Source organism: Manis javanica, chromosome 1 (genome assembly GCF_040802235.1).
Source record: "Manis javanica isolate MJ-LG chromosome 1, MJ_LKY, whole genome shotgun sequence".
Classification (NCBI taxonomy): domain Eukaryota; kingdom Metazoa; phylum Chordata; class Mammalia; order Pholidota; family Manidae; genus Manis; species Manis javanica.
The window spans coordinates 79,043,767-79,067,334 of record NC_133156.1 but is presented as its reverse complement, the minus strand read 5'-3'; positions in this window follow the sequence as shown (position 1 = coordinate 79,067,334).

The window sequence follows — 23,568 nt, the reverse complement described above, 5'->3', positions numbered from 1 at the left end:
TTACTATTTTTCTGTGCAGTAATGCTAAAAAATAATCAGGTTTAAAATATGACATCTTACAGTGAAAATTGGCATAAAATATTTTGCATTTGTATCTCTACTGCTATATATTTAAGAATGAAATGAAAGAAATACTAGATGGAGTAGTACCTAAGGTTTTATGCCTACTAAGAGCACATAAATAATAAAAATCTAAAGCGTGCATATGACCTAAAATTCTCTATCTAGCTCTCCAAAAAGATCCAGATCTTCAATCCAAATATTAAAGCCATAGAGATGGTTAACTTTGAGAAAGCTTATATGCTAATTATATGATAACACTATCATATAATGTGAGCTGAGAAACACTTAAAAACAATAGCTGTGACAGAGTTCTTACAATTATTTCACTAAGAAATGTTCTTTCTGGTGGAAATAAATAATACTAGCAACAAAATAAGGTTGAAGTGTTTTGTAATTTGCACGCCAAATAAAATTGAAGTGGCAAAGCTTTTGTTTTCTTTCCATCTCTCTGCCCCTATGAATTTTTATTGGTTTGAATGCTCTTAATTAGGAGGCTCCAACAATTAAATGCTGTCAAAGTAACCTATTTGCTCTTCTTTTGACAACTGCTCCTGGTAATGACACACCTGGCTTAGTGGCATCTTCCACTATAGCTCTTTCTTGTCAAAGATTGTAGATTGTATTGCAGTTAGTTTGATATTTGACATCACAGTGTGGTCAATTCACATTTTTAGGTCAATTTTGGAGAGAAGGTGTGATTAAGAACACAATTCTTAATGTAGAAAGAAAAGGGCAAGAAAAGACAGTTTTTTTTCCTTATAAAATTGAAATGCCGTCAACCAGAAATCATGTTATACATGCCTCTACTATCATATCCATGTGTAATAGAGGTTTGATTGATCAGAAAGTTTTTGTAAATTGAAATGATTCATCATAAGCTTTTAATGAGAGTTCTGGCTGGCAGCTTATCAAAAGGAATATAACATCACTTAGAGTAAAGAACAGTCATAATTATCACTTTCATACCGGTCAATGATAGGGCAACTGCCCACAAATACATTAAATTACATGTCTTTTCTTACTAATCTACTACTAATGTTAAGCTATTTTCCATAAAACTGATCCTACCCATGTAACAGTGATTGATCATGATTGACAAAATTCCATGATGGTTATTTCAATAATTTATAAGCTAATTAATTATTTCACTAGCAATTGGCAGAATTTTGTGTTTGCACCTTGAGTACGTTTGAGATTCTGCATAACCCAGGTTTATTTTCTATGTATTGAAAAATGCAGAATGTTTCCTTTAATAACCTGAAATTTTAATAAGGACCTAAGAAATAGTTGAAAAAGTGAGTGAACTTGTATTTAAATTAGGTCTTTGAGAGCTTGGAGATTCTAACTTGGTGAACTCTAATTAAATCCCTTAAGGCCACTGGGTCTGCCTCCCTAGTTCTTTCTTGATGGTTTAAGTAAGGTCTTCAAAAAGAGTCCCTTGGCAGTATACAAGTGGAGAGGGAAAAAATCTTGCAACCCTTCACTACAACATTTTATAAAGCTACAATTCCAGAAGGAGTACCAAGCAAGGGGAACAATAGAGACTGCAACCTGTCAACTAGTAAAGTAAGGAAAGTAGAGGAAAAATAATTTGGAAAGAGCAGTAAGTCAAGAAGAACATCATTCAGTCAGAATGGCAGTATGGATGTAAAGACAAAGGAACAAATGAGATGTATTTGTGACAGTAATGACAGAGCAAATCTTAGTTGGCACATTTTGCAATTAAGAATCCCAGTAAGTAATGCTCAAATACAAAATTGCCACTTTTTTAGTTCTGACATTATAGTGGCTTTTTCCTCAGGGCACATTTTCCATATACACATCTATGCGTATCTTTTTTATTTCCAACCAGTTTTCAGTACTCAGTTGTGTGGATGAATTTAACTGTGATTATGAGAGGAAAATAGGTATTGAATCTTCTTTGGGCCAAGAGGGAATAAATAATAGGTGATTAAAATGTGGAACTTAAATTTGACTCTATTCTCAATAGCTTTTTTATTCAACAATACAGATATGAACCAAATAAACCATTGAGTAGATGCTCCTTTCTTTTGTCGATATGCTAGAGGGTGGATTTAGGAGAGATTTTGTACTTTCTCCTCACTTTTAAAATACATTCAAAAGTAGTATTTCTTGATATTATAAAACTCACAATTAATTCTCCTCTCACAATGCACTAAATGCTCCAGATCACTTTCTAAAGAAGTAGAAATGTCAACCTCGAAGAGACTTACTTTTCCCCTTCTACCCAGTCAGTTTCCACCAAAATATCCAGTTTGGCTGTCAGTGTGTGCATCAGTCCTTCCCATATGCACCTGTCTTGTTCCTTTTTACTTTTTGGCTTTTATACTCCCTTTTACTAGTTTGCAATTATAGATTAAGGTAGGGATCTGCCAGTGGTGGCAAATGCCCACAAAGTTTCCTTACCAATAGATTCCAGTGAAAATTGACAGAAAGCTAATTGAAGAGGAGCAGCACGCTGTTTGGTTCTCATTAGTCTATTCCTGGGCCATGGCCAGGTGGACCAATGTATTCTTTCATATCTGAAATATATGTGATGTCCTGACAGCTCCTATCCTGGCCAAATGCTCTACAAAGTAGGAATGATGTAGGAAAACTTAGGATTTATACTTTTGTAGTTTGCTCTAGTTTTTATTTCAAAAAGGCTTCTAAAGTCCTATGAATGCTATTTAGATCACTTGCATGTCTAGATGGAAACACTCTTCTTGATGCTCTGAATAAATTCCTAACCCCAAAGGCATATTGAGCTACTGGGTGCTAGCTTTGTTATCAAGCATAGGCTCCAAAAAGTTTTATTTACTTTTTGAACTCTTTACTATGATTAAAGTACCACAGTGCTTTTGTGGTCTGCTACTTAAGTGGCTTCATCTTTTCTTGAGGGAAAAAATGAAAATAACAAGCAAAATATAGAGGAGGTTTTAGTTTGTTCTCTGATCAAAAGGGTCATTTATTGATCTGGTACTTAAAAGGAAAAGATCTGTTTTGGGGAAAGTCATTGTACTATCTAGAGCTTGAACTCTATTCTTTTTATTATCTATTAAAGCATGATAAGTCTACATTTTTCTTTCTGCTGAAGCAAAACTCATAATTAAAATAACTCCATCTCCACAATGACCATACAACAGTTGGAGTAAACTTGCAAAACTGAAAATAAACAGCATTTATGTTAATTAAAATGCTGATTTCAATTTTTTAATAAGTCTAATTAGGCTAACTTTTAGCTAGTCTTAGAGAAGATATCTTCCAAGTGATAATTTCACTCTACAATGTTTTTGTTGTTTCCTCTCTTACTAAGAGAAAAAATTAGAAGTAATTATATTTTGAAATTGAATATAATATTTATTTTTTCCCTCCTTACCTTGCAGACCATAGAAAGTGTTTGAATATTCTACAGAAGGATAATCCAGTGTCTATAAGAATAAACTGGAAGCAGAAATTAGACTCTTAGTTCAACTATAGATCCATTTTGTGAACTTGAACATACTAGAAAATTCTTCCATTTGTTTTCTTCTTGGAAACTTCTAATAGGGACAATAGGAACTAGAATTTAATATGTATTGATTAATTGAGGTACATAGGGCATTAAAAAAAGACATTTGACCCCTTCCTAGCATCAAACATAAAGATTTGTGGATATGAAATATATCTAGAGAGAGAGAAATATTTGTGCATGTATATGTGTTTATAAACTATTGTAAGTATGCACTTTAGTATGTCACATAAATATTGAGTAAATGTGTGCAATTGTGCTGATACAGCTTTCCCAAATTTTGTTCTTTAGAATATTAGTGTTTCTTAAGACATTAATAGGTATTATTTGGGGGGAAAAAAGCTCCCTGTTGAAATAAATGAGAATTTATTCTTTAGTCTTCCAATATAAATTGTATTCTTACATTATAAATTATAATGGAGACTTACAATAGGAGCTGGAAAACTAATGACTCTGAGAATGTGCAAGTACAGCCAGTACTTCCAAAACCTATTTGATCTCATTAAAATAATTAATTTAAACCTTTATTAAAAGTTCCATCATTGTTCCAAGTGTACGTTTGGAAAGAAAACTTTATACTGCCCCAAACGCACATTTTAAAAAACCTCACTTATGTTTAAATACTGACTTAAACTATTTAACTGTGATACTAGGGGAAAAAATATGTAGTTCTTTCTTAGGTATCAATCATTATTTGCAAAATATGGAAGATGCTATTTATCCTATGCTTGTGGTATTTAGAATAAATACATAGGTCATGTAATATATCAGCTTACTGCACATTCCACTTCTCTCTGCTATTTCAGTTGTTTTCTTTTTCTTTTCCTTCTTTTTAAAAATTCTTTCTATTTTGATAAGATTGAAGTTGATGCCTCTGTAAGTTCCACATGGGAAATTATGGATTTCAAGAGGTTGTCAATATGATAAACAAAACCAAGAATCTATGTCAGTTGACAATGCAGGTGGTTACAAGTCTCAGGAAGCCTAACTACAATGACTTACACAGGTTTTTTTTTTTTCATGTTGCAAGAAGTCCAGACCAACACTTCTATCATTCTGCACTGTCCTTGGCATGATGATTCTTCGTTTGTGTCACTTTATGGTGAGTAGATGGCTGTTGAAGTCTGGGGATAAATGGCATTGCATTTCCACACATTATATCTCTATTCTGGAAAGAAGGGTTGGAGAAGAGTCAGATACTAAGCCAGCCCCATCTATCCTTCTTTGTTATTAAAACAAAGCTTTTCCAGAACTATCCCATTGAGAGCTGGGACAAGTGGCACCCCTTGCTTTAAGGGAGGCTTGGAAATTGGGAGCAGTGTTATGTTAACTGGGTTACACCAATCATGGTACACTGCCCGGGTCTCAACATATTGACTGTAACAAAATTGTAGTTTTTTTAGCATGGAAGAGGAAAGCAAAAGCTTACTCTTTGGGCAAGTTGAATTATTCCACAGAATCTGCTTTTAAGGCATAGTTCATTATGAGACAACGAGAGCATCTGGTGTTAAATAATGATGGAGAAATGTTCCTATGTTTAAGGTGAAGGAAGTCAACATTAGGGAATTTACATTGTTAACATTCGCATGTAGTATTTCTTACATTCGCTAAATGGCTTTGCTTGCCAATTTCCCTAAATATGGATGCCAAGGTGAGGATTAAGTGTGTTTTATTTCATAATAAAGTTAAGAGTAAAGGATAAGGGAAATGAGGCAAGAAAAAGATGTGGAAAATAAATGCTGGGCTTACGTGTCTGACTACTGCTTCACAATGCGCTGTGATGTAGCCAGGTGGGTGTACCTACTCCACACCCAGTGCACTTCCAGGCAGGCTGCACAGAATGACCCTTATTATGTGGTGTGGAAGGATGAAGAAATCTATCTGCTTGGCTTCCTCCTGTCTTCTCTTTCTCACTCTCAGTATTTTCACTGTAGGGAATTAACTCTCGATCACCTCCAAGCTGTGTCATCTTGTCCCTTTGCATGCTGACGGCATTGCGGGTAGAGTGTGGTGTGCCGGACTGTGTGTACTGCCATGAGGTGTTCTATTCCAATCTGAAAGCTGAGGGAAAGGATCGAAAACTTCAGGCATGAACATGCGTTGGAAAAGGCGTGGCTGCCTAGCTTTGTGGCAGCAGCTAAAGAGAGAGCTGGTCACTCACATAGTAAATGACTGGTTGGGTCTCAGTGGCAGCAATGTGGTCCAGGAGATGGGAGGACTGTGGGAACTTGAAAAAGATAGGAACATTTTTGTCTGATACACCAGATTTGAAAACTGGTGACATTAGACCTTCATTTATCTCTGAGCCTAGGCTAATTCCAGGGCCAAAGAGCCTCATACCAGACTGAGTTGCCCTGCAATTTCTATAAAAGCATTAAGGCATCTTCATGATAAACTGTATTATTTGTAGACAGTATCCACCATGGTTAAGAACAGGACTTTTGTTTAATCTACAATGGCACTTGAATCTGGGCCGTACTATTGCTTATATTTGTCACCTTGGAAAAGTTATTTTGGCATTCAGCCTCAATTTTTTTTCATATAAAAAGTGAAAATATTAATACTACTTTTCTTTTAGGGTTTTCAGGAGGATGGTATCTGGTAATCTGTTAAACAGACTAGGTATAAAAGAGTTCCACATATATAACTTTTGCTTTCACTTCCTTCTCCCTTCTTGAAGACCATTTCTAATTTTCAGGAACCTTTGCTGAACCTTTGTCAGATGGATTTACACTTCAGCAATCCCAACAGCCGAAATGGGTTGGGGATTTCTACATTTTATCCTGTCTGCTAGTCCAGACAGGCCAGAATAAGCCACAGAACTCCCTAACCAATTCCACTTTCAGAAATGCAAACCATTGAGCACATATTGCTTTCCCTGGGGAAAAAACTCAGGTAACATATGAGGATGTTGAAATAACACCACGCCTACCACTTTCCTGAGCAGCTAATTTAGAATCACTTGCAATCTGGGAGAATCTGTCTCAGGATCTTCTTGTAAGAACCTACAGCTAACTGTTTACTGAAAGGTTTCCTGAGAATAGGATTTTATCCAAGACGTGTGACAGTGGTAACTTAGAATGAGGCTACGGAGATCTAATTAAAAAGGTGATTTCCTAACATATGGAGCTCCTATGTGAAATCTAGAGAATGTGCTGTGCTAGGGGAGATGCTGACCCTGTAAATTCTTAGGACATTAGGCTTAAATCTTAACTGCTAAACACCTTTCAAATATTTAACTCTCCCCAAGTAAATGCATTCACTGCAAAGCTCTATTTGTTGACTTTTATCCCAGTTGGACTGACTTTGGGGACTCTGTCACTGAGACCTGTGCATTAAGTGGTACATATGTTGAATAAACAGCCAGACAGCTACCAACTGTCAAGTTGCTTTACCAGAGTATCAAAAAAAGCACATATGCCATGTTGAAAAGCAAAAGAAAAACAAAGGTTTATAATAGAACTAGGAAATGGCTCAGGTAAAACATGACCACATGCTTTATGTGCATGATTATTTTTGTAAATAGCGTTAGAAGCATTTTGGAGGAGAAATCATAATCTTGAAATGATCTCAAATGTAACATTAGATATACTTCCTCCAGTGGCTCCTAATTCATTACTGAGTTAATAAATTGAAAAGGGGACAGGCTGTATTAATATAAGCAAAGGCTGGAAATGTGCTCAGTGAGGAAGCACAGGTTGGATTTTCTCACAAGCAGCAGATGGAAATAAAGGGACAGGTTGTTTTTTTACAGGTATGGATGCAACAACAGAACATGCCAGCCTTTCTGGCAAGGAGGCTGGAAGTATTTATAGATAGTTTTCAGCCTTGTTGCCACCAGCATTGCTCTCCTAAGAGACTGTATGTAACAACATTGACTATGCATCCCAGGTGGCCACCTGCCGAGCAGAAAGGATCCTGGTCACCAGCCACTGCTTTGTTTAGAGACATAGTAGCCTTGCTATTAAAGAGTGTCTTGGTTTATTTTGGTAGGGAATTGTAATCATAGGATTGTCAGTTCAGGTGTATTGGAAGTAGGTGCCAAGACCGAGTTGCAAGCACAAAAGATGCATTGGAGGTAATGTGCATTGAAGATAAAGGGGAGAGGGAGAAGGGAAAGACTTCAGACTATGATACAGGTCTGACACCTGTGAAATGAGGGAAGGGGGAAGGAGGACTGATGGTAAGAGCCTCAGAGAGCAGCGCTGCCCTGACCAAGCTACAGCCCACCCAGTGAGTAGCTCTGGGATAGACCCTGCCCCTAAGGGGAGTTCTGTGGTGGGCAAATGGCCAGGTCCACACCTCACCACCTCTGCCATCACAGGCTGCAGCTGCCAGCAGAAAGCATATTCTTATACTAAATACCAGGGTGCACATGCTGAAGGGGCTGCAACTAGAGGTTGTTGGCTGATGGAACTCCTGCGATAGGTCCTCCCTGCCCAGGAGCTCTGAGTGTAGCAGCTCTGCGACTGGCACAGGTCGTACAGTGGATTTCTAATGATGACAATGTAGTAGACTTCTAAGAAGGAATGACTTGTATACATTTGTTTGCAACAAAGGGCAAAGATGACTTGACCAATACAGGTTTCTTATGAATATGTATCCATCAAATTCTCCAAGCTTTCAAAACTCTCTGGTTGGTCTCTACTCACTTTCTTGTCCTTTCTTTCTGTACAACTTGAAAGTAAAATATACTAGACAGGGAAAGATTTTTCTGTACTAGAAAGTTAGGTGGATGAAACTTGATCAATTCTAAGAAATATGACCAAATTTTAAGAAAAAGTTTTCTTTGCTGGTCTTAAATGAAGAGCCAGAGAGACCTAAGTTCAGATGGTGGTTTTGCCACTCACTAACTTTAAGATCTTGAATAACTAATTTAACTTCTTTGTGTCTTGTTTTCCTCATTATAAAAAAAGAGCAAAAACAGTATCAAATATTGTTCATTTAAAGTGTGACTGTTGAGAGATTTCCTTGTTCAGAAACTTCTATTCTTAAAAGGTGGGTTGCTGTATTTTGTGATAACGTTACATACTTCATTTATGGCATTTTCACCACAAATATATGAAAGACTTCAGGAGAATCACAGTTTAGAATCAATGAAATTAAATATACAATTCTTTATTGGTCTCTTTAACTTCTAACACTGAGAAGGCAAATGTTATTAAGTAGGAGAATGGGAATTTGAATAGAATATGTTACTTCCCACTTGTAGATAATATCCACTTACTTCAACACTTAGATATTCTTATTCGTTTCTATAGTTAAAAAAACACAGATTTACTGGAAAGTAGTAGGTCAGAAATCTGACCACAGGTCTCACTGGGCTGCAGTCAAGGTGTTAGATTGGGCTGTGCATTTTTTTGAAAGCTGTAAGGACAGTCCATTGCTTTGCCTTTCCAGGTTAGCGGCTGCCCACATCCCTTGGCTCTTGCTCCCCTTCTCCCATCTCCAAACCCAGCAATATTGTATATTTCTGATCATTCTTCTGTATTCATAGTTTTTTTTACTGCAATGAGGAAAGTTTCACTGATTTGAGGGACATATTTGATTAGATTGGACCCAGCTAGCTAGCCCTGTATAATGTCCTCAAATCAAGGTACTTAACTTCATCCCATCTGCCAAGTCCCTTTTGGCATGTAAGGTAACCTATTCACAGGTTCCAGTGATTTAGGAAATGGATTTCTTTGGTGGAGTGGTTATCAAAGAATTTGGGCCGCCTCTAGAAGCTAGAAAAAGAAAGGAAAAGGATTCTTTCCTATCGCCTTCAGAAAAGAATGCAGCAACGGAAAAGTAACATCACCCAGTCTATCTGAGTGTACTATTCCCTGCATTATGGTGCCCTTCCCTGACAGATAGAGCCATCACCTCCTTTATCCCTAGGGCTGAATCTATGGACCTGGCTGGCTAGCAGATGTCCAGTTCAATTAGTCTAGCCTCCAAAGTGTCCCTTGCACAGGCTGTTTTCCTTCTTATCTTTGTCCCTTTGCTCATGCCCTTTCCAGCTTTGGAAATGACCGTGATCATTGGCTCTGCCTTTTCAAATCCAGGTTTTTCTCAAATCCAAGGTTTTGTTAATGATTCCATTGCTTCCTGAAGACTTTTCTATCTACTCCATCCAACCCTGAATGCTTCCAACTGAAAATTCTAATTATATTGGGATCAGACTGGCAACATAGCGCAAAGTGTTTCATATTAGCAATATCTTCCCCAACCCAAACTGTGTTAAACTCCTCAAGAACAGGGACAATCTGTTATATATCTTTTATATCTCACTCAGGCACTGCTACACAGCCAGTGCCAAGTCAGTGCTAAATTAATTATTTTTTGAGAAATAGTCAGCATTTAAAACACAAATACCTCTAGGAGCTGATTACATCCTTTCAGTTATTAACATTTCATTGTACTTTATGTTGTAAACTTGAGTACATTCTAAATTGAGTTCTAATTAATGAGTTTCATGAGAAGATTATGTAGGGGGAGAGAGAACCACAGACAGAACCAGAGGACAGGGGCCTTGAAGGGAAACAAGTGAGCTTTCTAGGAAGCCATAAGGAAGCCTGAAAGCGCTGTCAGTCAGGGGACTGGGTGGAGGCACCAGTCGGGCAAAGTAAAAAACAAAACTGGAGAGCTAGATTTACTGGTTTCATAGTTTTGTCCTGGCTGGACACATGTCTAACATATCCCTACAGTCAAGGAGTCTATGATGTAAGAAATACAATAATTGATATGATCAAAACTAGGATAAAAATGTATTTCATCATGAAACAGATGGATTTTAGAAATTTTGTAAAGATACAGTGGTAGAATCTGGCACTGTTTGAATGTTTGAATATAGAGAGGGAATATTGCATTGTGGAATTTCCCAGTTTTTTTCCATTTGAAATTACAGTGAATTATAGTCACTTCTCTCTCTCCTACACACACACACACACACACACACACACACACACACACATCTGTCATTGCTTTCTGTTAATTACACTGCTTAAGTATTATGGACAATTTAGTTTTATAATTTTGATACTGATGAAAAGGATAACAGTATTAACAGTGAAATTAAATATACAATGATAGCCTTATGTTTCCATAGAGATTTTGAAAGAATATGTGTGTTAGGTTAAACTACATTTATTCATCACCACAACCCCCAAATTATTCTGATTCTAAACCATCAATATTATGTATACAAGACTGAGCTCCAGGATAGTTTATTAGTAAAAGTAAGTTTATGTTTCACTGTCCCATGACTAGTTTTATGAAAAAATTACTTTAACATGAATTTCAGTGAATAAGTAGAGAATAGTATTTACATTTTTTTCTACAAAATTTCACAAATTGGAGCATGACTTGTATCTCCCATTTTCTTATGCATTGGTGAATAGGGTTTGATTTAGTTAATTCACATCTACATATAACTAAAAAACTTAGAGAAATTATATTACTGGACATCACTAAAGTAACTTTATATGTTCTGTAAATGTTCTTAAATCAAGTACTCTTTTAAGTGGCATTATTTTGTCATGCTTTTAATTCAATATATTATGCTATATTCTGATTATACAGAGAAGTATAAATAGCACTTTTGCCTTGATGTATCAACCACAAATTCTGAGTTTTAACATGTATGCTATGTTTTATGAATTCAGGATGAAAATGAATTAGAGTTCATGGATGATAACAGATAGGCTTGTAGCATTAGGAAATAGAATGTGTGCTCCACCCACAGTATGTTAGTTTCTATTGCCTATATGCTTTTTGTGTATGTCGAGTAACAACTCAAGAACTTATGTGACATAGTTAACTATGTGCGTACTTCTCTGCTTGTCAACTGTATTTCAAACTGGGAATGAGTTTTATTCTTCTTTGTGCTCCAATCACAAAGTACTTTGAGCGTGTGCTTCTCAGTAAACTGTTGGTACGGATCCAGCCCACCATGAGACTGGCTCTGATAGTCTATCTGAACATCCTTACCAAATGAAAGCCTTTGGGAAACCAAGTCCTTCTGATGCTTCACTTGAATATCTCCAGAAGAATGGCATGGTGGTCTGGTTATCTGGGGTTAACTGAGAAGTCCATAATTTTCAGGAATAATCCAGAATACTATAAATTCATTATGGAAGAAATAACCCTGATTTGAAGTGAATTCTTATTTCTACAGATCCATTTTAATGTGTATTTCATTTTTCTTCTTTGGGTGATTACTATGTTATTTCTGGTGTCTAACACAATGCCTATTACGTGTTGGGTGGCCTCAATATATTAATTGAACTAGGAAATAAATGATATATTAATGTCTATGAATAATCAATCAATAATCAATCAAACAATCCCAAAGGATACCTGGCATTTGCCAGGGAAGTCTTTGAAGATAACCTCTAGTTACTTTAGGGAAAAGGATAATGGCCCACAGGTCTGTTACCTTAGAAACTGTCAACCACAGGTAGCCACTCATTTGAACTGATTCCAGTCAAGTTATTCAAGATGTTTTTATTTGTGGTGTTACAACTTAACCCTCAGCCATGCATTTCTTGATCCTTGCCTATCGTTCAAGAATGCTTAAGACTTCTAAAACGTGTGGATTTAAAAGTCAGACTTCCTAGAAGGCTTGACACTATAAAAGAGAATCTCCAATAGAATGTGATGCATTTCTAAGGTGGAATTTTCATATAAATAAGGGACATTTGAGGGTCTGGACTTCATGGATACATTTTATTATGCTTATTTGTCTCCAAAGGCAAGGGATTGTGGTACAAAAAACATAAAAAGTAATTAGTTCCAGTGTTCTTACTGTCAGAGGGCTTCTGCCATAGTAAATCATTGTGACAGTAGTGGGTGACTGAAATCTGGTTACAGTTGAGATTGGGGTGTGCATTTTGGTTCAAAGTGAAAGAATGTATATGGTCTAATCAATGTGTGGTGGTGTTACACTGATTTGTAAAGTTAAAGTATAATTAAACTATAAGGATGAGACTATCTGGGCCCTCTTCAGTGGTTACTCTAAACCATGGGGATGTATCAGGTTTACTCATGGAAGTGTGGACAGTGTGATATTACAGTGAATAAAATGTCTGCGGGCTAATGTTCTATGGACAGTAGTTGAAGCCCTTAAAATCAAGCTGCTGTGCCCTTTCCCTATGCTACGGCTATAGGTAGAGGATGAGAGTGAGGATATATATATTCAGTAATAATATCAATTATATCTTTTTCCTCTATTTTCAAAAGTTTCAGCACATCTGTCTAATATTTTTAATTCTCAAGTTTCATGTGTAAATGAAAATCTTTAAACTTTCAATAATCTTTATCCAGAAAAATATGGTTTAGGACAGGGAAAAGCTAACTCTAGGAATGACCTCAGGCTATTTGTATCCTATTATTTTAATTTGAAATTGAGTAAGTATAGCAAAATAACAAGTACACACCAGGGAACGAAGACATCATGCTGTCCCCAGGCCACCCTAACTCCCCTTCAGCTCCTTGAAATGCCCTTCCAGTATATATAGTTAAGAGGACATTTTCTGCCTCATAAAATTCTCCCAATTGGTGTTTTTTGGCTGTGGCGATTTTGCCTTTGTTTTTTTTTTTCTGCCTAACCCTGGGAATCACTCATTCTGAACCTGTGTCCTAGTTATGCACTGGATCTGACTGCCCACATTTCCAGGCTTATTCTGGTCACGTAGAACCAGCCTCAGTTCCTCAGGAGCTTGAGAATGCATGCTGCTGTATTATCACATTTCTGGGAACACAGACCTTTTTCTAGCTACTAAGACTCTGAGAATCTTAGGGGGCCTTTCTATCTCTGTACAGAAATGTCTTACTTTGCCCAGATCAGGCAGGGGCATTCCCACCGCTGCTCCCTCTCTCGCTTGCTTCCTGGACTCCCCTTGTTCCTATACTATAAACACCTAACACGGTGCCTGAGGATGAGACGGAGGTGGTCTAACCCCCTGGGAGTCTAAGCCTCCCATTCATTTTCAAAACAGTATCACAAAAATTGTGCTACTCCTGCTTGTTCCACACAAGGACTGGATTTCCTAGTTCTTAGTTTTACAGACCATTTCCCTACATATTCCGCTGTCAGCTATTGTTACTTTTTACAACCCAGAAGAATATGCTAATTGTACTGACACATAATGCAACATGCTTAAGAACATGCCAGTCAAAAGTGTGGCTCTCAAGAGAATTCTACCTTCAGGAAACTTCATCTACAAGGAAATATCCCCTTTGGGATAAGGGCAATACTTTTGTAATAACACTGGGGAAGGCTAAAATATGATTTACACCTTACCACAGCACAGTATAGTGTGATGTGACTCTTGTATAAAAATCTATAGATTTAGGTTGAATTTAAATGGATGGTTGAGAGGGAGAAAAGGAGAAAGAGAGAGTCAGTGAGGGAGGGAGGGAGAGAGAGAGATGAAAATACCAGATGACTTCCAACTATAAAAAGTTCTCTGAGAAATGACAGAATAGTTAATGCATAGATTTCAAAGAAAATTATTGTTTCATACTATTGAGTATTAAACCTCTAATATCTATAGAAGTCTCTAATTTTTTTCACATATTAAGTCAAGGAACTAAAAATGTCTTCTGTGGATATTTTTATAATAATATTTTCTGTTATAAAAAGGCATTGCCAGACACTACCATCTGCCGTGTAGACTGACAGTGTATGATGTCTTTCTGTGACTTCCTATCTTATATAATTGGAGGTTTCAGCCCAGATTGATGCTTCATTTCCACGTAAGGACAACCAAGTTTAAGTTCGTTGGGAATATTTTAATCATTTCCCTGCTTTGCCCTGATAAGACCAGTACTCTGTATAGTTAAAAACTATAAATGTGTCTATTGAGAGGGTGTGAAAAATTCTCCTCTGAGCTTCTGGCCATCATCCAAAATTCCATAATACCTTCTGAAATGAGACAGAAAACATAATGCATTACAATTGATAGATTTTTCATTTATACTCACTTTATTTTGGAAATCTGAAACACTCAGAATGTCTTGGCTATGTCAATGTGGGGAAGGATTTTTTTAAGTGAGAAAGATATCTCTCTGAACTGTTTATGAAAAGATTAGAATATTTATCTACCATGCTTTAAAAAGAGTTCAGGAACGCTAAAAGTATTTTTTTGACTCAGATGTGTGTGTGTGTTTATAGGAATGAATGTAATCATACTCGTCCCAGTCAATGATGCAATATTACTAAATACCTTTCATAGTTCTTTATTTAAAAATGGCATTTTCAATAAAAGAGAAATCCTTGTAGTTAAAACCTGTTAATTGGAGATAATGTCTGTGTAACTGAACATTGTCAAAGGGTAATGACCTCCTGCTGATTAGCCCTGGCAATGTTGAGTGGAAGCCAATTCATTTGTTTTCAAAGCAGGAGACATGGGTACTTTGACAGGATTCTATTGAACTGACTTTATTTTTGTTGCACTTTGTAATAGAAATTTTCTAGAATATAATCATTATAGGTTATATTATCAATGTGCCTCCACTTTCTGCTTCCAAATATCTTTGCAGGTTGTGTTTTCACTGCTATTACATATCCCAGCTAGCCTCTGTGCTGCTGCTGAGTGGCTGTTCTCATGATTCAGAATTCATTCAGTTAATTCTGGGGGTTGCCAAAAAGGATTGAAATGAGTTAGTATTCATTAAGCTATGCCATTCAATATAATAAATTATCAATGCTCAATATAATTCATTGTAGCTGAGAAAATAGGCTGGGTAATTAAAATGAAATGTGTAAAGTGTCCCCCACTCCCTGTCCCCAATCCTTACATGCCCCATTTGGCCAATGTCTGAAATTTTGTTTGGCTAATGTAAACATTTCCCTTAAAAAAATAGTTCTAGGTTGATTGAGATTTCTATCACTAAGAAGGAAAGATCTAAGACCTGGTTTCCTTGTGGGATCAGATGCACTTGAAGGAGTGTTACCCTGAGATGAGGAAAGAGATCCTTAGAGTATCCAAGTGTCTATAGGTGAGAACTGGAGGTTCTTAAGACCAACCCCACCGCCATTTTCATTTTTTCTGAGGCATCCTGGGTGACAGCCACTGAGCCAACTGTATCATGATGCTGTGGAATACACAATTGTAGTGATTCCCTTTCTAGTTACAGGGGGAAGCTTTGGATATTTTTTAAACATCTACATTCGTGTCCTGGCCCCAACTTTAGTGACTTTGATTCAGCTGTTTCAGGATAGGGCCCTGGCATCAGTATAGATAATTTTTAAAGTTCTACAGGTGACTCTAATATGCAGCCCGAGTTCTCCAGTTTGTGGTTCTGACTTGAGAGTGTGGAGGGTCTGTTCAGACACCGCAGCTCTCCTGTCCTCTGCTCCCAGGCACACCAAAGTGCTTCTAATCCGTAAGTGTCGGAGGTGCCTGAATATTTGCATTTTTAACAAATTCCCAGGTGATACTGATGCTACACTTGAATGCCTGGTAAACCATTTTAGTGATGGAGCTTAGTCATTCCCTTATTCCTGGTGACTTGAAAAGAGGAAAGGGGAAAATTCAATACAAGGACAGAGTAAGGGTGAGTGAGGTCTGGTTTTCCCACTATATGCTACTTTGTTGTGGATGACACACTAGCTTCTTATTCCTGTCAGGTTTTCTATCCCTTTGGTTTACCTAGAGTTTCTTATTCCTAAGCAAATAAGATTTTTAAATCAATAACTTATAACAAATTGAAAATTAAGTAGTTACCAGGACTGAGTTTAAATGTTGTATACATATTATCTCATTTACTCTTCACCATTAAGTAAATGCTTTGTTATCATAATCTATAATTGCTTTCTTAAAGTCACATAACTAGTAGGTGGTAGGATTGGAATTGAAGCACAAGCAAACTTAGTCCAGAGCCTGAACTCAGTAATTTTTCTATAGTGTTTCTGCACACCTACTGATTTACAAAATACATTTTCACAATACTGTGGGAATATTGGTTTTTATTGAATTATTCCTGGTGACAAAATAATGATAAAAAAGCGCCCATTTATTGAATGCCTACTTTGGACACACACTGTATTCAGCACTATTAGCAAATCAACTGAAGTGATAAGACAATTAAATGGTGAAATTAGGGTTTAAATTCAGGCCTTCTGGTGGGTTGTGGAGTGCCTGCTCTAAAAGGAGCTCCTCAGTTGCCTGATAACATTCTAGTTTCTCATCCAAAGTTCTGAGGAAATTTAGCTACCCTTCCAACAACATCCTTGTATAATTCTGGTAAATCTGCTTTTTGCCTGATATGTTTTCTGTTAAAATAAAAAAGCCTTAACTAAAATGATGGCCAATCTGATTTTGGAAATTAAATCCCTGAGGGTTGGAGAGTTGGAGAGTTGAAAAAACTTAACAAAGATCACCCACCTTGTGAACAACGGAGCCAGACATCAGAACGGAACCAAAGGTACTCATAATGTTTAGGTTTGTTTCCTTTCTGCAACAACAGTCTACTCGTTTTTTTCTAGTTTTGCACCGTTTCTCAGATCACCTGCAAGAAGATGTGCAAGATCACCATAGAAATCATAAATCCTGGAAAATTGTTTCCACACTGCATTTTTGAGAGCTGGCCCAATTAGTCTTACATGCAGATAGAGGGAAGGGTTGCTGCTAGTGTGTTTCAAGAGCTGAGCATAGCCCTCCGAGAGCTATTGTCTGGATCTTACTGGGTTGTAGTTAGATATAAATGAGATAATAGACGCAGAGTGCCTGGCACAGGGGAGACAAATGGCTCAGTGAATGGCAGCTATTATAAGAATTCTCCTGATTGCACCAGGGGTAGGGAAAGTGAGTGCACAGAGACAGCAGATCGCTATACTAATGACTCAGAGGACTCCCAGGTTTCCAAGATATCATTTGAGTCCTAGAAAGCATTTGGTTTGTATGTAAAGGAAAATAAACCTTTTCAAAACCCAGTATCAGTCATTTTTATACTTTTGTTTATGAGACTTGTCAAACCATTATCAATAGGTACAATTCAATTTGATTTCCATGTTTTGAGTGCCTGTTGAGGCCAAGCTGATGTGTAGGTTCCTTGTTGAATGAGAACTGTTTCCAGTAACTTGATGCCAGAAACATTGTTATCAACACCTGGAGGGGCTACATGCAGAATCCTCAGAGACAGAAGAGATACTTTTTTTTTTACCTGTTGGTTCTGTCTTTCTATTTATTCTTTCTCTCCCCTCTATCTGGTTAAATTAATTTCTCAATTTCTTTATTGAAAAACACACATTTTTGCAAATTTGTGGGCACTTCCCTATGAAATATTAGGAGATATAGGTACATTTAGCGTAAATCACAGAATTATTTGATTGTTACTGCTTGTATCACAATGTTCTGTTTAGTGTCACTTGCCTTGATAGTGATATTTTCTGAATTTTGAAGGCTAGATCTAATTATGTGCTCTAATTTAGATAATCCCTTCACTCACCAGACACACACATCCTATTGAAGTCAACAAGTATGTATGGATGCAGTTAGTAATAGGAAATAGTTACATTTGTTATTGACTTTTATTGTCTGTCTATCTTGATCAAGCTGTTTTTATTCCAAAGCTTAGGCCTATCTTTTTCTAACAGTTTTGATATATAAACACTTTATAAAAACACAGATGTAGAGAACCCACCTTAAGACAAATGTGAAAAGTGTGTGCATGAATCCAAGTCCTATTAGAATTTCCATGTACTTTGTGTCAATTTTTTAAAAATCGTTTGGAAATGTTTTTATAATCATCAGATCCATATAATTTTGCCTTAAGAAATATTTAAAGTACCTGTCTTCTCTGTTCAAAAATTTTTACAATGAATATTCTAAACACAGCCACATATTTTTTCTAGAGGATCTGTGATGATGTTGTAAAACGTTCCCCTACTCTTAGATGTTGAGCTACTTCTAGCTATCCTGAGTTTAATATTGTGCCTTTATATATTTAATGTTTTGCATATTTAGGTTGACTTCCATAGGTTAGTTTCCTGGGACTGTGACTATTGGAACACCTTTGACAGGTTATTTGCCAAACTGCTTTTTAGAAGAATTGCACCAATTTATGTTGTCATGAATGAATGGGATAGTGAGTTCACTGTGCTTTTACCAGCATTTTTGGCATTTATTTCCTTAATTTTGTTATTTTGCATGTCAAATGGTTTTTGTTTTAACTTAACACTTTCTGGCTACTAGAAAGCTTGAACATTTTCAAATCGATATTTCATAATTATTTTTCCTTTAAATGTTAATCATCTGTTTAAGCTCTTGCCAATTTTTGTTATATCCTTAGCAACTTTTCTATCAGAAACTTTGAGTATTTTATGTTTCATACATGAACAAATATAATCAAGCTATTAATCCAATGCTATATTTACTGAAAACCTTCTCAGTAAGTTTAACTTTTTATTTTATGTTACCATTTCAAATATTCTGGTAACATTTGTTGATATTTTCCTTTGTGTATTCTTTATAAATTCAAAGCATGGAAAATCATTTAATTGTCGTTTTGATAAGTATGCAATATTATTTTCAATTTCTTTGACTTGATTTTCAAAAATACTAACTTTTTTAATACATCTGGACTTTGTTTCAGCATATGGTATGAGGTGAACATATTTGACTTTTAAATAATTTACTATGCTATGGCCCAGCTGCCTGACTTCCCTTACAAGTTGCCAAATGCCCAGTGAAAGAAGAATGCTCTTGTATCTTGTGTTCATTGAGATAGCATCTGTTACTTTATTAAGTCTGCCAGAATTTTTTACTGAGAAATCTGTGCCTTGGTTAAAGCTTGCTTTCAAAAAAATTGAGTCAATTCTTTAAGTTCAGAGGTATATAACAATAAATTATTATTTTGGTATTCTTTATGGTACCCTACTTATTACAAGAAAACACTTTTGCAAAATAATGTAGGTTCTTTTGTTTTTTCAGAAGTACCTTAGACCGCAAATATTAGTATATCTTTTTATTCTTCTAGTAGACTTGGATGTCAAATCTGAGTTTGAATTATATCTCAACAACTGATTGGCTGTGTGATTTTACACAAAATTTTCAAACTTCTGAGCCTCTGTTTTCTCTGTAGAAAATGGGGATAATAACACCTCCCTTATAGTATAATAGTTTAAATGAGAAAACACATATAAAATGCCCAGGAGATCTCTTGATAAAGAGGAGATAGCTTCATCGTTTTCTATTTTTATATGGTACAAGCTATAACCATCTTAACTGGTGGAAGAGAAAAAATGCTACAGGTAAAACTCACATAGCCAGTATTTGACTTGGAAATGCATCTCATTTAAATTTTGAGTATAGTTATTTTTGATCTTCAGTGACTTTAAATAACAATGAAATTATATCAGTACCTAATTCTAGGGTATTTTAATTGTTCCTGTGTTCAGCTACATATTAAGAAAAGATGACTAATTTCAAAACTCATTCAGAAATGAGTAAGTGTTTGGACTTCAAAGGGTTTGTCTGTTCAGAGGAGGACTCTGTGATGAGTAAGAGTAAATAAGAAAGAGACCAAAATGAATAGTCACTAAATGGAATATGTAGCTCAAAGGTGTAATTATGATGTTTGCTCTAAAACACCTCACCAAAATTTCTGTTTAATTATTTATATGATATGATTTCAGAGATATGAAAAAGGCTCATAACAATTTATCCTTCTTTCCACCCATAATAGGTGACACACTTAATACACCTGTATTATGACACGTCTCTCTCTGTTCACAATTATCCCTTTACTGATCTATAGCCCACTAAGCTGGACTTCATAAAGGCAGAGACTTGGTTCTGAACTTCTTTGCACTGCTTCCAATGACTATTAGCATTCTCCATGTATGTTTTACAAATAATCTAATGTCAGAAATTCAGTATAAGTATATTTAGAGCTTTATACCATTGTAGCATAAGATTGTAATTATTATTTTCTAAAACTTTATGTAGCTATAGGTTCTTGAACAAGGCTATGTATGACATGACAGAGTGGGGACGAAAAGAACATAAGGTACTAGATTCTTGAGAAATTATGATACAAATAAGGTGATTTAGCTCAATCCTTTAAATAACAGAGCCTGAGGTAAAGATTAAGATGCTATTATTTTATTTGGAAGATGAAAGTCCACTGAAGAAGGAAAAACAGAAGTGAGCCAAGGAAATTTGAAAACAATTTAATGCATTGTCTTACAATACTGGTCGCCACTGCATGATGAGTAAGAGATGCAAGAGGTTGCCTAGCAAGCATGTTCATACAAACATAGTTCTTCTCTGTAAGTGTGATAAGTATACATCACACATAGGAGAAAGTAGAAATTTGTCTCCCCGGCTTCCTCTCATGTCATATTACCTATTGGTCAGACTCCATGGTGAGTATTTTATCTTTATACTCTTGGATTGCATCCCCACTCTAGAAGACAGATCCCTTGTACTACAGAGTGTTATTTCATCCAAGTTCCCAAATGAGGAAGTGATCTGATATGAATGGGGACATGACCAAAAATAGAAAGAAAAGGTAGTCAAGAGAATCTGAGAAGTCACACAAGATTTGTTTTCTAACATTGAGAGCTATAGAAAGTAGGGCAGTTAGGAGCTTGAAAAATAACTCTTGTTATGTGGTAACAGTGATGCTTACACAGAATTGGTCAGGCAGAGATGTTATATGCAAAACAAACTTCAAATTAGAGTGGTTTAAATTACTAAGAGCTTTATTTCTTGTTCATATCTTACTTAGGTCAACAGGGATTAAGGGCACTCAGGTTCTTCTCACCTAGTAGCTCGGCTATCCCTAGGATCCTTAGGGATTTTGCTACTAGAAATTTGTGTCCAGCTGCCAGGTGAGGGAAAAGAGTGTGAGCCCTGAGGGTTGCCTGGGGGATGTGTGCCTTATTTGTGAAAAATCACATGGCCCCTACTTAACTGCAAGGGAGTCTAGGAAATGTAGGCTTTTTATATACCCAGAAAGAAAAAAATATGGAGTTTTGTGAACACTTAGCAGTCTTTGTTGTATATCTGAACCATGTTATGTGAAGTATGTACTACATGTGAATATTCTGTACTAAGGGTGGAATTCAAATAATGCAGTCACGACCCTTTTTAATTGGATGCTACTCTTTAGACCTCTATGTCAAATTTTATATATTTTGAAAAGTAAATGTTCCTGCAACATCACCATTTTCTCAGGAAAGATTATTAACATGAGAACCAATTCCACTCTAGATACCAAAGCAAATCTTAGCCTTGACTAGGATGTTCATTCGTATGAGAATCCTCTGTTGTTGATTACTGAGCCAGCCCTCCAGGCTCACAGAAACCGAGCTTCCCAAATAAGACTACTATTTTTCCTTGCTTGGGTTCATAACTGCTTCAAGGCAATATAGCAGACTTTATATAAACTGGACCTTAACTTGAGACTTTTCAGTCAATGCACTCTGATTATTTCATTCCCAGCTTTTCTCTCAGTGGAAAGGCAATTTATTGACTTTCACCAAGAAAAATATCTTTCTTATTCCTCCATCACTGCCTATAAAAGACAGCTGAGGAAAAAAATGCTGATCAAATTAATAATCTCCTTAATTTCTCTCTCAATGGAATCCTTATACCAGAACTGCTTACAAAACAATTGTCAAGTCTGGGATCAAGCTACTAATTGGATTAGTCATGATTAGAGGTGTTTTCACCATTAGAAAAACATATGAAAATGCAAGTGTATTTACTGTGAGAATGCTTTGCCAAGACTTGGCTAAAAAGTATTTAGCATTGTAATAGTCCTGGAGCATGAGTCAGCAGGAAACCATGAAGTTGTCCTTATGAATCAGAATGAAGATTGTGAATTCAAGGTGAGTTATTTATGACATGAATGAAATTGGGCAGAGGAAGCCTGTAGCTTCCACCTCACAGAAAACCAGCAAGGTGACTTCCTGATGCTCTGTGGCACCATAGTGTTTAGCACTGGTTACATCCATGTTCTCAAAAAGAGACTGCCTAGTATCTGCAAAATGTGCTAATGTGTCTCATATTAAATCTGTCTTACCATGTATGGATATACATCCAGGAGTTCAGTGCAAATGCACTGATTTAAAAAAATCGGGGATTTGTCATGCTTATTATACCTTTTATCAATTGGGAAAGTTACTTCAAATAATAGTGTCTTCGTTTCTTTATCTGTTAAGTAGGAATATACCTACCTCATGAAGATATGACAAAGATTAGATAAGATAACATAAGTGAAAGTGGCCAGCATTAGTGTCTAGCATAGCTATTTGCCTCACAATATTGCAGTGGCATATGGGGTTTGATCTTGTTGATTCTGATTGAAGCTCTTGTTGATGCTGTTTAAAAATCTGCATTTGTTTTACCTGGCCTTCCCTGAGAGTCACTTTCAGGGATATTTTATTTATCCTTGGCCTTAACAAACAGAAAGAATATAATACTCTGTATTTTTGCTCTTGATCTGATCTTTACAGATTCCGACCCTCTTTCTAAATACATGCTTGTGCTTTTGAAGATATTCCCGTCTCTAAATGACTTCTTCTCTAATTGTGATATTTTATACCATAATCTCCATTTGATCCTGTGCTGCATTGTGACTACTAAATTCTAGAATTTCTCGTATAGCTCATTCTGCAAATCCTCTAGACCTGGCCCTTTGAATCTGTCAAGGGAACTTGAAAACAATTCTCTGCCAAAAAAAAAAAAAGAGAGCACAAGTAATAATAAAGCCAAAATAAAACATGAGAATACATAGCCTAGTCCTGAGCTAGAGATGAATAAGGTGTCTAATTATTCATCTGGTGTTACATGCTATTGGTCTGTGAAGACTCTCCTGTGGATATTTTCTTGATCAGTTTGCAACTAGTGTTCTTGCTGCTTATTTTTTCTCCTGATGAAGAAAGAAGCAGAAATAGTCACATGCTATTGTTTCTTGAGGAAATTCTAGAAAAAGTAAAAAAATGACTTCTTCTCATTCATTCCTGCCTAGGTTCTGATATTTACATTCAGCTGAGG